The sequence below is a fragment of the Carlito syrichta genome, unplaced genomic scaffold, assembly GCF_000164805.1.
Source record: "Carlito syrichta isolate Samal-C Ts95f unplaced genomic scaffold, Tarsius_syrichta-2.0.1 Scaffold300036, whole genome shotgun sequence".
In the NCBI taxonomy this organism is placed as follows: Eukaryota; Metazoa; Chordata; class Mammalia; order Primates; family Tarsiidae; genus Carlito; species Carlito syrichta.
Window position 1 is genome coordinate 309,816 of NW_007244132.1, and position 13,219 is coordinate 323,034.

Here is a 13,219-nt window from a genome sequence, read left to right on the forward strand (position 1 = left end):
GTGTTTAATTTTTTGAAAAATCTTATAATCTTGATGAAAATGTCATTTTCATTATCTCCCTTTGATATTAAAATAGTCTTAAAATTTAGAACTTTCTTTTTATCTTGAATTGAGACCAGCTTTAGGGTCATGATGAGAGGAAGGGGCGGGGACTCTTTAACTTTGGTAACAAGTCTACAGATGTGGAATCAAAGCTTGCATCTATAAGATAATTCCCAACAATATCATATTGTTTAGTTTATGCCTCTCATTTTTTCTCTCACATCTTGTGAAAGGGAAAAGATCTAGGTGTTACTGACAACCAATTAAGAGGCTTTTGTGTGAAATTTCCTCAGAAGAGCTGGCCAAGGGGGCTTGAAATACATCTTTTGATGTAGTTTCAGAAGGCAGTGGCCACGCTACTTAAAAACTAACCACATTTTACTTGAAACCTTTATTCCCCATATCACTCTTGACTTTTTTTTTCCATGTTAACAATCCAGAGCTCTATAACATGTACATATTTCTGATTATTCTAATTTAAATATTCAACAAAAATTTACAAAGACATATAGTTTATGATATCTACTTTTGTTTCAGGATAACTTCACACAAATTACCCTAGTAAGAGATATATAAATATCCTATACCAAATAGGTGATTCTAACAGAAAAAGACAAAGTGAGCATTTAGGTTTCTACGTCACCTTATTTCTACAAGTCATCCCCAATTTTCCCAATTAAGCTTTACATACAAAATGACTGCTAATTGCTTCACTAAAATGACTTCATTAAATTTTCCCATGCCATTCCTTGAACACAGAATCTATACATTAAATGAAGCTTCTAATTATACATTCTCTTTGGCAATAGAATAAAAAGAAAGCCCATAATCATTTCATAGAGAATATAATCAAGTTAACTAAATAAGAAAAAAATCATAAAGACCGAGGAAGTATCAGGAAGTTTATTTTTTTAAAAGAGGATTTGAAAGATAAAAGTAAACAACGAGGCTTCCAAAAATGCAGGTTTTTTACTGCATGTTTACCAAAGTGGGTTAAAATACATCCATTCCAATCAGAAATAGCCAATTATGTAAATGTGTACTCTGAACTTAGCATGCTAACTGAAGCCGTGAGAAAGAATGAGCAGATGGAGAGACCCTTGGGAAAGCTGGTGTAAATAAAGTCTCCTGAAGCAGAAAGGATCCTTTCACCCAAGGGAAACATCCAAGATTTTCCCTGAAACAATTTTCTCTTTGTGCACTTAGCTACTTTCATAAAGAGCTCGATAATGAGTTGGGTCAATCAGGATAGTTAACTTCCAAAATGATGTTCAGCTCTGCTGTTAATAATTTAGTGTGGCTGATCACTTTGGAGGAAAAAATGGTTCTCCTTTTAGAAGACCAGAGTTTACCAACATCTTTTCTCTCTGAATTCAGCAATCAAACTGACTTCATGGAGAGTGTGGTAGAGAATTCAACCACTTTCCCATGGGCCGGCCACAGCAGTTGGGTGGTCATATCATGGCGTTCATTGGGAAATGGTCATGATGGTGATCATGTATCCTACTGCTAACATCCACACCATTATCCACTATGGAGGAGAAGAAAATAAAAGAGGTGGGTGAAATTTTACTTATATTTTTCATGAATAACTTTTATCCTGTAGCATTCCCTCCCCCAGCCCTCTCCTTGTCTTTCCATACTCACTATGAATAACATCTCTGACACGTCTTTATCATGCCCTTTACGAGCAAAAAAGTAAACTTGGTGGGTAATTTTTCTTGTATTTCTCCCTGGTCATTGAGAATATTGAAGGAAAGACTTACCTATCAGAAATGAAAGCATTCTATAAAGCTATGGCAAACAAAAGACTATCCTGGGCATAGGAATAGACGAATAAGTTAATGGAATAAAGAGAGTGGAGAGAAAAAACCCCTGGTATAAACTGGAGTTTAATATATGACTAAGGTGATATTTCAAACAGTGGGAAAAGGTGGTTCTTTCATAACTGGAACTTGAATAACTGGTTGCCCATCTGGAAGAAAATTAAGTTGCACCTTTAATTCACACCAGATGTAAAAATAAATTTCAGATGGATAGAAGATCTACATGTAAAAATTAAAACAATAAAAATCTTTCAAAAATGTTACATGTATCCTAGAGGCAGGGAAGATTTACCAATTCTGGGATTCCACCCCTCCGCCCCCACACACAAAGCATAGATATATTTAAATATTTAAAATTAGAAAAAAAATTGAGGAAAAAAACCACATTGGGAAAAATATTTGCAGCATATCTGACAGAAAAAAAGGTTAATATCTCCATTATATGAATAACTCTTATAAATTAACAGCAAAAAGGAAAGCAGTCCAATGGATGTTGGGATAATAGATATAAAAAGTCAATTGAATATAATATAAAAAATATTCAACCGGGCTCGGTGGCTCAACCTGTAATCCTGCGCCTTGGGAGGCTGAGGTGAGTGGATTGCCTGAGCCCACGGGTTCGAGACCCGCCTGGGCAACTTGGTGAGACCTCATCTCTACAATAAATCAAAATGAGCTTGGTGTGGTAGCGCGCGCCTGTAGTTCCAGCTACTTGGAAGGCTGAGGCGGAAGGATCGCCGGAGCCCGGCAGGTCGAGGCTGCGGTGGCCGGGAGCGGCCACTGCACTCCAGTCTGGGTGACAGAGTGAGACTCCAACTCAAAAAAAAAAAAATTCAATTCTATGAAAGCAATATATAATATACATCTATTAGGATAACAAAAATAAAGAGTCATAATATCTTTTTTTCAGGAGTACAGGAAAAATTCAAATATATTGCTTGCGAAAATGTGTATTGTTAGAGTGCTATTTGAAAAGTAATCTGGCAATATCTATGAAATTGGAAATATATGTGCCATTAGGCACACAAATTTCACTCCTATGAATTATCTATAGAAATAATAGCACTGATACGTAAAAGGATATATTTACAAAGTGTTTAAATAGTAAGTTTAGCAAAAAAATAGATATAAAGCGCTTATCAAAAAAAGGAATTTTTGAGCTTACATGTCATTGCATCTGTAAAATGTATTTGATATCATTAAAGAGAATGTACTAGATTGTGTGAATTAATTTGGAGTGATTTCTTCTGTTTATGGTTCATTAAAGAAATAAAAATTTCAAGAAACTTATGTGATATGACCCTTTCTTTATAATTGAAAAAAATACTGTGTGTTATTTATTATCTGTCTTTTTTTCCCTTAAAAAATAACCATATTATTGACATAATTCACCCTTTCAAAGTCTACAATTCAGCATGTCATTATTTTAATATTCATTTTTAAATCTTCATGGAAAACTATCAACAGAAGCCATAGGCACAGAAAGGCTTTCTATCCAACCAAGGATATCACAGACATAAAAGGATTGTAACCTGAGAGTATAGGTACATTGGAGGGAAGAAACACTGGACATCTTGGTTACTGGTGACATGCAGAAGCATTCTTGATGAAAAAGGTCAAGAACAGGATAATTCAAATACATATCTCCTGGAGTTTCTTGTTGCTTAACTTGAATGAAACTTCTTTTTCCCGATTATTCCCCCATCACCAAAGCAAACAGTATTAAGAAGAAGATATCATGGCTCAAAATGTGATTGCTATCTCATTCTAAAAAGTTTTTCTACCCTCTGGCATCCTCTATTTTCACTGACAACTCTATCCCCAATGGACATATGTATTTAAAAACAGAACAGATAATAGTGACACATGACACAGTTTCAGAGGTACCAATTCTATTCACCTAGACTTGTGTAGGGAGGTAATTCTGACTTCAAGAGGTTTAAATATTGAAAATACTTCAGCAAATATTAAACTGATCATTTTTACTTTCCCTGTTGGAGGATATTACACTGCAATTTCTCATTCTGAAGGTAAAGGTTATTAAGAAATATTACCCCATTTATGGCAGGGATGGTATTTAACATCTTAGGAAGATTTGGGGGCTTTAAAAAACCAGGCTTTGTGGAAAGAGAGGCTTAATTCCTTTGTTCTGCTCTTTTAGCATGTGGAGAGAAATCTGAGAGGCCCAGCTAATTGATGTCTTCTGTCTTCTGTGGGAAAAATGGTTCCCCAAGTAGCCTCATTCAAGAGTTAACTAGAGTAAAGAGGAAGAAAGAGGTAAAGAGACATCCCACTCCTTAATCTCTTTCCTGGGGAAGTAAGGGGACACCTAGGTGGGAAGGGGCAGCAATAAGACAATTTCTTCTGACTGCCCCTCTCTAGGCTTTGATCCCAAGGAAGGGAGGCATGAGAAGGAACAGAGAAGTCAAGTGGTTCTAGCCTGGCTGCCTAGCAAGGTCTTTATGAAGGTGCTGCCTCTCAGGCTTTCAGACGTCCCCTGAGATGGACCCCAACAAAATAAGCATAGTGGTCAGGTGAAAGAGAATCCCCAAGCTTTGTTCCTGAGCTGATCTACCCCTGGGTAGCTACAGGCTGAATTGGGTGATAATGGGCCTGCTAGGGACCTTACCAGGACCTGGCAAGATGACCTTACAAAGGTAGAGGGAGGTTGAGGCAAAAATGGGAGACTTCACCCCCTGGGAGCCCTAAGGGGAGGCCAAATCAGCAAGAAGGAGGTGGTAGAAGCTCCATGGAAACACTCTAAGCAAAAGAAGAGACCAAACGCTTATCTGCTGCAGAATGTAGAGCTGGTGAGATCAGCACCCCCCAGCGGTCAAGTATGGTGCCTAGAAGACCTGCCACTACACATAAGCGTGGGCCACAAGCTAGAGGCCCATTTCCCCCCAAAGCCCCACACAATCAGAGACTGTTGAAAAGAGAGCAACAGCGAGAAAGAGCCTTTGGAAAGACTGAGCATATCTATTCAAAAGAAACCTTATACTACCTGAAGGGAATGTTTCAATGATTGGACTAAAAGTAAAACATGAAACTAGATTGGATGTTGAATTCATTTTTGTTTTCCTTCTGAGCAACCAGTGATGGCACAAGAAATGCCAGCTAACAAAATTTTCTGTAAAACCAAGTAGAGGTGCCAGGGACATGTTCTCTTGATCACACTGTTGGATCCATGCCACCTCCTCTTGTTCTCTGCTCATGGCCACAGTCCCTGTGAACCTCAGAAAAATCTCTGCCTGCAAGGCTGTGGTCCCTGGTCTGTTTCTGGACTTACAGGGGCATGCCACAGAAGGGGCTGCAGTGCTCACACGTGTCTTTCTAACCCACAGGTAAACCTAAAGATGTCAATGTCAACTGTATCTGAAATGCATATTTTTCTTAGTTCACTCCCCAGAGAATTTCAGGTCCAGAAAAAGACACTTCTAAAAAATGTGCTTCAGGAAGCAATGAGCTGTATAGTTTAAAACAGCATGTAAATAGAAACCCCTCTCCCCATGCCTGTTACTTGGTCTTTTCCCAGCCTGTTTCCACTTTTCCTTGGTTAGGCTTTGGATCTTGGCTATACTAGGATGTTCTTTTTTTTTTTTAATTTCCTTTTATTTTAAACCACAGTAACTCACACAGAAGCCAAACCCCTTAACTAAAGAATAATTTATGACAGAGCAGCTAGCGTTTTAAACAAAATAGTTTTGGGGAAGGAGGAAAAAAGCCAGGAGGTCAGGAGTTGATTCCTGAGTACGGTATGCTGGCGGCTTCCTCTTCAGGGCTGGCCTGCTGGGATTATCACATTACGGGAAGAGCCCGTGCCAAGGCCAGGAACAATGCCGCCCGGCTCCTATTCATTCCTTCCATGGACTCAGCAAAGCCTGCATAGTCTGCAGACCAGCGTGGCTCTGAGCTCTAAAGACGCTGGCCCTGCTAAAGGGCTTGTTTTTCACCAGTGGGAGAGGTATTGAAACGTAAGAGGTTCCTTTGCCTCAGTGAAGAGAGGCCGTGTTGCTTGAATAAGTGATGCTTAAGCACATCGTGTGGTTCAAGCGAAGACAACAGGCCTCACGGACAAAGGCGCTAAGTGGTGCTTAGCAAGACAAGGCCCAACTGGCAATACTAAAGGATGACTCATTACGGACATCCTACACACATGCTTGACTTCTCAAATCACACGCAGGAGCTGCAGATCGTGACATCGAGTCCCACAAGGTCCGAAGGGACCTTGTCAGTCAGTGAGGTTCAAGGCCAAGGCCTGACCCAGGTGTGAGCAACACAAAACTGGCATCCACCTCTGAGCGTGGAACCAGCAAAGCCCCGGGAAAGAACTGGGATGGGGCTTCCAGACCTACAGAGCAGATGTCACTGGAGGTAAAGGTTATGCCAGAACTGGTGAAAACTGTTTCCCCTTTTTCTACTATAGGGAAAGTTTAAGATTCTCTGTAGAAAAATGAGATAATTCAACCCCCTGGGAGATTGGCGGGGAGTGGAGGAACACATCGTGTCCAGACACCAGCTTGACCATAGTGGTTGGTTTGGGAGTCTTCAGGTGAAGAGAACTGCTTCCCTGACATGTTACTCACGTGTATCAGTCCATTTTGTGTGGCTATAAAGGAATACCTGAGGGTGAGTAATTTATGAATAAAAGAGGTTGATTTTGACTCACAGCTCCTGGTTCTGCATGGCGCTAGGATCTGCTGGTGAAGCCTCAGAAAACTTTTACTCATGGGGGGAGGTGAAGGGGGGACAGATGTGCCACATGGCAAGAAAAGGAGCAGGAGAGACGGGAGGTGTCAGGCTCTTAAACAACCAGCTCTCATGTGAACTAATAGAGTTGGAACTCACTCATGACTGGGGACAAAGACATCAGCTCATTCATGTAGGATCCACCCTCATGGCCTAAGCACCTCCTAGGTCCCACCTCCACCGTTGGGGATCACATTTCAGCATGAAATTCGGAGAGGACAGGTATCCAACTTTACCACCAAGTCGTAGTGATGACCCTTCCTCCTCCTGTCTTTGTAGGATCGCTGACCCGACACGATTGTTCATGTCAGTACAACAGTGCCACTAGCCGGTGCTGCCCGCAGAGAGCCTTGCTGTGCTGATTGCAGGATCCTGTGTGCCCATGGCAAACCTGGGATCTTTGTACTTAGGGAGTTGCTGTCATCAATGAATGGTCTCCTTTGGGGTTAACTGGGTTGGCAGAGTGAACAAGCTCATGAAAACTTTTGTGGTGTGGTAAAACGTAGTTTTTTGGGGCAAGGAATCAACTACATGAGTACTTCAGTTAATCCACCAAATATAATCCAGCAGCAGTTCCCAAATGGTTTATTAAGAGTACATATTTTACATTTGAAGGGACAATCTTCTCTCTCTCTCTCTCTCTCTCTCTCTCTCTCTCTTTTTGAGTTGGAGTCTCACTCTGTCGCTCGGGTTGGAGTGCAATGGCACGCTCCCGGCCACCGCAGCCTCGACCTGCTGGACTCCTGCAATCCTTCCGCCTCAGCCTTCCAAGTAGCCAGAACTACAGGAGCACGCTACCACACCCGGCTAGTTTTTGATTTATTGTAGAGACAAGGTCTCGCCAAGTTGCCTGGGTGGGTCTCGAACCCGCAGGCTCTGGCAGTCCACTCGCCTCAGCCTCCCAGAGTGCTGGGATTACAGGCTGAGCCACCGAGCCTGGCTGACAGACAATCTTCTCTTAGAACACCCTGAGGTCTACCAATAATCATACAAAACTTTCCATATCATATATGCTATTTATTATGACTATAACCGTATAACATTTAATAACTTTTCCCGGATAAAGAAGATTAACTTAATCCACTCATTTTCCATTGAACAACTTTTCAGTTTCAATAGGGAAAGAAAAGCAAAATGAAAATGAAATTTTTTTAAGAGAATTAATATAGCTAAAAAAATATGCCCTTCTCAACCGGTAATGATAGGGTCTGGCTCCGACAGCTGATATGGTTTCCAACATTATAGGATTCTGCTGATGAACATGCCTCACTGAAGGTCTAACCGTTCATTTTCTAAACTGTACTCTTTTAAACTTGACAAGTTTGTTTGGTTACAGAATTACAACCTCTTCTGAACGTCTTCCTTCTGAAAGTTTTGTTCTCCCTTAAAGGGATATTATCTCTGAGTTGCACAACTTTTTCAAGTCGGATGTAATGTCCTTCAAATCCCCGTCCATCCCCACTTACTAATTTTTACATCTGCATGATGGATGGTGAGGGCCAATTTTACCAGGAAAGGGTATTGCCATTGATTCAATTTACAAGAGAAGCAAAGGGAAGATGATATCAGAGCAGATCTGACCTGGGCTTTGCGTTTTGGTATTGGTCTTCTGCTCCCTCCATTTTTCTTATAAAAGGTAAGATGAGACACAAACCCAATGGCTGCAGACTCAAATTCCTGACACTTGATTGTTTATGCTTACCAGACAGAGAGGACCTCACCGAGGAGCTACATTCAACCCCTTATTGATCTACACAGAAATCGATACAAAGAATCCATCCTCTAGGACAAGGGAGGACAAGATTGTTATAAAATATATTATTACATAGCAAACATTTACTAGAAAATATGTCATTCTTATTATCATATCTAGAATATTCACGCATCCCAAAGCACAATCCAAATACGGAAACCTCAATAGAGATTTTGACTTCTGTTCAAATGAACACAACTTTAGAAGGGAAAGGCCTTCCTCCTTCCATAAAGCAGAAGAAAGAAACAAGGTGAAGAATAATAAAAGAAACAGCGTCCTAAAGTGTATCTATTAATACTGCCTATTTGATTAGTATTTGACACTGATCTTTAATGTTGAGCTTCAGATTTTTTACCTATCTCTTATTGTGAAAAATTCTTTTGCCATAAAGAAAACAATTACTTAACTCTCTTTTCTCTGTCTTGCCTGTTCATTGTTTTTGCTGAAAATAAGTAGGTTCCAAACTTTCATGGACCTTTCAGTCATGTTACTCTCCCAAGATTCTTAACCTGGAGTCCACTTGGATGGGGAAAAAAATTGCACTCTATTTTTAATTTCTAACAAAATTTAGTATTCCTTTCAATGGTGAATAAAGACCAAAACAAGAGAGAAAGAATGAAAGTAACAACACACAATTAAAGGTATTTGTGATTTTGTCAACAATATATAACAATTTTTATGTCATGTTATAGCAGTATGTACAAATGAATTATTTATGCTTATCACTGTGTTGAAATTCAGTAATTTTTAAAATAAAAACCCACTGGTAAATGTTCTTAGTGTATTCATAAGGAAGCAAATGTAGCACTTGGAACATACTCCAGGATCAATCACATTCTCGGATATAAATCAAGCATGAACAATTTCCACAAGATCAAAATAATGCCATGCATCTTCTCAGATAACAGCGAAATAAAAATAAATATTGCCACCAGTAAAATTCCCCCAAACACACAAAGATATGGACAGTAAACAACATGCTGTTGAATGACTTCTGGGTCAACACAGAAATCAAGACAAATAAAATGATTCCTAGAAACATAAAAAACAAACAAATAAAAACCATTTATTATCAGAATCTATGGGATGCCATGAAAGCAGTGTTAAGAGGAAGATTCATAATATTGCACACATACATCAAGAAAACAGAAAGATCACACACACAAAAAAAACACCCTAATGTCCCACCGAAGGAAGCAGGAAAGAAAAGATTTCCAAAATGCTAGCTTCAGCAGAAGAATCCAAATAGCCAAGACAAAATCACAATTGCAGGATACAGAAGACAAAAATATCATAGGTTCAACAAGACAAAAAGCCACTCTGGCCAGATTGACTAAAAGAGAGAGAGAGAGAGAGAGAGAGAGAGAGAGAGAGGAGAGAGAGATTTAAATAAACACAATTAGAAATGCTAAAGGTGAAGTCACAACTGACCCTGAAGAAATTCATAAAGATTACTCTGAACACCTGTATGCAAATAAACTTGAAAACCTAAAGGAAATAGAGGACTTTCTGACATCACATAACCTCCCAAGGTTAAAACAAGAAGAAATTGAAACTCTAAACAGACCGATATCAATCCAGAAAATTGACTCAGTCACAAGAAATCTCTCCACCAAAAAAAGCTCCAGACTAGATGGCTTCCCAGCTGAATTCTATAAGATATTCAAAGAGAAGCTGATACCAATCTCATTGAAAGTATTCCAGGCATTGAGAACATTGGACTTCTTCCCAACTCATTTTATGAAACTAACATCTTACTGATACCCAAACCTGGCAAAGATCAAAGAAAGAGAATTACAGGTCAATCTCCTTGAACATAGATGCAAAAATTCTCAACAAGATTCTAGCAAATCGGATTCAACAACACATCTGAAGGATCATCTACCATGAACAGGTAGACTTCTTTCCTGGGATGCAGGGCTGGTTCAACATTCCCAAGGGCATAAACATAATTCAGTGCATTAAAATATGTAAAAACCAAGAACCACATGATTATATCACTAGATGCAGAAAAGCATTTGACAAAATCCAGCATTCCTTCTTGATAAAAATCCTTGAGACAGAGAAGGAACATTCCTCAAAATGGTAAGAGCTATCTGTGATAAGCCCACAGCCAACATTTTGTTTAATGGGCAGAAGTTGGAAACATTCCCATAAAAACAGGAACAAGATAAGGATATCCACTCTCACCCCTCCTTTTCAACATGAAGGAGGGGAGAGAAGTCCTAGCTGGAAGAGGGGAGAGAAGTCCTAGCTGGAAGTCCTAGCCAGAGCAATCAGGCAAGAGAAGGAAATCAGGGGTATCCATGTAGGAAAAGAGGAAGTTAAGCTAGCTTTCTTTGCAGATGATATAATTCCATACCTTGAAAATCCAAGGGAGCCTGTCAAAAGCCTCCTCACACTGGCAAATGACTTTGGTGAGATTTCAAGGTACAAAATCAATGTGCAAAACACAGTTGTATTTCATACACCAGCAAGAAGCAGGAAGAGAACAAAATAAAAGGAAAAATTCCATTCACAATAACCTCCCCAAAAATGAAATACCCTGGCATCCACCTCACCACAGGAGTGAAAGACCTTTACAACAAGAACTACAAAACACTGCTCAAAGAAATCAAAGATGACACATGAAAAAACATTCCTTGCTCATGGATTGGAAGACTCAATGCTGTCCAGATGTCCATCCTGCCCAAGACAATCTAGAGATTTAATGTAATATCCATCAAATCATAAACATCATTCTTCTCAGACCTGGTAATGAGTACAGAAACTCATACTGAAACAAAAAAGAGCACAAATAGCCAAAACAATCCTCAGCAAAAAGAACAAAGTGGGAGATATCACACTTCCAGATTTTAATCTTTATTACATGGCTACAGTAACCAAAAAAGCTTGGTATTGGTACACGGATAGGTACACAGACCAAGAGAATATGACAGAGATTTGGGAAGCAAAAATATTCTTGCTCAACCAACTCATCTTCAACAAAGCCATCAATAACAACCACTAAGGAAAAGAGACCATATTTAGCAAATGGTTCTGGAAAAACTGACTGACCACACACAAAAGAATGAAACTGGACCCTTACCTATCCCCATAAACAAAAATCAACTCCAAATGGGTCAAAGACCTAAACGTTAAACATCAAACTATAAGAATTCTAGAAGAAAACATAGGAAACACCCTTCTGTACATTAAGGTAGGCCAAGAATTGTTGACCAAGTCCTCAAAAGTGAATGCCATAAAAGCTAAGCTAGATAAGTGGGACCTTATCAAACTGAAAACCTTTTGCCCAATGAAAGACATCATTAGGAGAATAACAAGACAACCCACAGAAAGGGGAAAATATTTGCAAATTATGCATCTGACAAAGGCCAAACATCCAGGAGCTACAAGGAGCTCAAATGAAGTAAAAGGGAAAAAAGCAAACAACTCCATTAAAAAGTGGGCAAAGAACATGAGCAGGGGCTTCTCAAAAGAAAACATACAAGCTGTCAACAGCACATGAAAATATGCCTAGCCTCACTAATCATCAGAGAAATGCAAATCAAAACTACATGAGATACTACCTAACTCCAATAAGGATGGCTATCACTAATAAGTCAAAAAACAACAGATGCTGGTACAGATATGGTGAAAGTGAACTCTTCTATACTGTTGGTGGGCGTGCAAGTTAGTTCAACTTCTATGGAAAGCAGTGTGGTGATTGTTAAAAGAACTAAAAATTGATCTTCCATATGATTCAGCAATCCCTCTCCTGGAAATATACCCGGAGTATAATAAATCATTCTGCCAAAAGACACCTGCACACGCGGGTTTGTTACTGCACTATTCACGCTAGTAAAAACATGGAACCAACCTTACTGCCCACTGAAAGAGGCCTGGATAAAGAAAATGTGGTACATATACGTGATGAAGGATCACACAGCCATAAAGTATAAAATCATGGACTTTGCAGCAAACTGGATGGAGCTGGAGACCACCATCCTAAGTTATTTGTCACAACAACAGATAGCTGAATACTGCATGTTCTCACTCATAGGTGAGCCCTGAACAAAAGTCACATGAGCACAAGGGAGAATCAGCAGTCACTGGGCACCGCTAGGGGAGGGAAGACAGGAGGGTGGGGAACATGTGACAACACAAAGAGTACCTGGCCCACTACTAGGGGGAGTGAGGGCCAGTTGGAAGCCCAAACTACACCTGCATGCCCCCTACTTATATAGTTAATCCTCACTTCTACCCCACATCTCTATGATAAAATTAAAAAATAAGCAAATGTATTACTATACTACAGATTTTAAAAAATACCTTGGTGACTGCATGTCAAAACAACGTTTGTATTTCACTTATATTTTTTTCTGAAAAATAAAATGAATAACATTCTGAAAAGGAGTCTATAGGCATTGCCAGACTGCTTAAGGAGACTGGCGCACACACACAAAATACTCAAAAGTTGCATACATGATTGGTGGTACAGTCCAGGTGACACATCAAGAAAGATTTAAAGGAACCAGGTAAAAATATGCCATACATAATGAGCAATATTGGCAATGCATGAAGGAGAAACACAGGGATGTGTACCATGTATTTCTTACTCTCAATTCTAATACATTTGGGTAATGTTTACATATTTGTGAGGGGAAATTAGCTGAAGCAGTCATCATAAGCAAATGGCAACTGCTTTTTGGCACCACTAACTAATGCCTAACTTTCTACAGGCAAAATTTATGTGACGTATTCCATCGTACAGATCGTTGTAAAACCCTACAATATGCTTCTTTCTTCTGAGGTCAATCCAGGACAACAATCTGAAACAAATACTTTCTCTCCTTTCATAGAAATGTTT